This window comes from Tupaia chinensis, unplaced genomic scaffold, assembly GCF_000334495.1.
Source record: "Tupaia chinensis unplaced genomic scaffold, TupChi_1.0 Scaffold147869_1, whole genome shotgun sequence".
NCBI lineage: Eukaryota > Metazoa > Chordata > Mammalia > Scandentia > Tupaiidae > Tupaia > Tupaia belangeri.
Window position 1 is genome coordinate 1,324,042 of NW_006207719.1, and position 668 is coordinate 1,324,709.

Consider the following 668-nt stretch of genomic DNA (forward strand, 5'->3'; position numbering starts at 1 on the left):
GCGAAACCCCCGCCAAAGAAAAAAAAAAAAAAAAAGAAGAAAAAAAAGATACACTTTGTATAAATACTAATTGAAGTTCTATCTCAATCCAATACTCTCAGAATTCAGGGAAAGAAAGGATATTCTATGAATGATTTTTATTATATGTTAGAAGCACATAAACTACCATAAACAGTTTAGGAATAATTCTGGGGACCAGTAGGTGGTATAATGGTTACGTCACTGGACTCCCACATGGCCACAGTTCGAGTCTCAGACCCAGCGGCTTGAAACTCACACCAGGGGCATATGAATGTGTGCCCAAAATCCCAAGAGGAGAATGGAGGAGAAGGGATTGAGGCATGACCATTCTCCCTGGGGAGTGATTTCTTCCTTCTTGTCATTCTGTCAGTCTGTGTCTCTGGAGAATACACATGTCCTACAGAAAATACTTCTTAAAAAAAAAAAAAAGATTTCACAGAAAAATACTAAATATGCTGATAGGATTTGTGTAGAAATGTCTTAAAATGAGAATTAAATACTATAGAAAGTACCATAACTCACTCTTTTTACTTCTTATGTATCAGTAAACATATTTTTGATGAGAATCTGTTTTCCTTCCTATCAGGATAAAATTGGATAAATCAAATTTGTAACCCTGACCACACTTGATATGTGACATTTAAAAA